Below are 1,180 nucleotides of genomic sequence, written 5' to 3'. Positions count from 1 at the left end.
TTGGTACAACAAATGCTTGGCACTTTCATAGTTCATACTGTATGGTATAACTGACACCTGAGCTATGAAAGGAACTTGATTTGTTGTTAACATAAGTTATAATCATGAATGTCTGACAACATTTATAAGTATTAACGTTATTCAAATAAGATAACTAATATAATCATGTTAAGAATTCGTAATCTGATTGAAACCTCCATTGTTTGTGGTTTACAATTGAATAATAAGAGTTTATACTATACTTGTTTAAAATATCATTAGTAGATCTTCTAACCTTGACATTTGTTGTTATCATTGTTTAATCCTTACATTGATCTTCCATTTTAAAGTTCTCATCAACTTCTTCTTCTATTACTACTACTACTATTATTATAGTTGTTTATAATTTATAAAATTATCATCCCTATGGTTCGACCCCAATCTTGCCAAGTTATTTATTACTTCAATACTCTTACACTTGGGAGAAGACATCAATCTTTTGGTCCTGTCCAGTTTTTGGCACCGTTGCTGGGGAGGTAAATTCTTGTACAAATTATAGTATTTATTTTATTTTATCTTTTCACTGTTCTTGTATCTAACTTTGTTTCTTCTTCTTTTGTTTTCTTCTTTCTTTTATTCTATTCCTACACGTGTATGAGAATGTGGTCATGTACATTAAGTGGTAGAGTTTGTAGGGTATCCTCATCATTTTCAGAAAATATGGCCAAAGAAGATAATCATTCCCTTCATAATGAGAATAATGAGAATATCCATCTTAGAACACTTAGAAACCACATGAATCCCACAAGAACAAGTGCATCATCATGCATAGTTTTTTCCCCTGATGCACTTCATTTTAATTTTAAACCAGATATTATTCAACTTTTACCTTCTTTTCATACTTAGATTTAGAAAATCCATACTTGCATTTAAGAGAATTTAAACAGGTCTAGAATAAGTATAATGACTCAAATTGTATCATGAACACCATTAGATTAAAGCTTTTTCTATTTTCATTAAAAGATAAAGCTAAAACATGGGTACAAAATTTAAGACCTGAATCTATTTGTGCTTAGAATGAAATACAACAATAGTTTTTGAAGAAATTTTTCCCTTCTTATAGAACAAACTCTTTCAAAAGATAAATCACCACTTTCACTCAAAAACCAGGAGAAACATTTTACCAATGTTGGGATAAATA

Source organism: Populus euphratica, unplaced genomic scaffold, assembly GCF_000495115.2.
Source record: "Populus euphratica unplaced genomic scaffold, PopEup_1.0 scaffold1030.1, whole genome shotgun sequence".
Lineage (NCBI taxonomy): Eukaryota > Viridiplantae > Streptophyta > Magnoliopsida > Malpighiales > Salicaceae > Populus > Populus euphratica.
Note: the sequence above shows the minus strand (reverse complement) of the source record.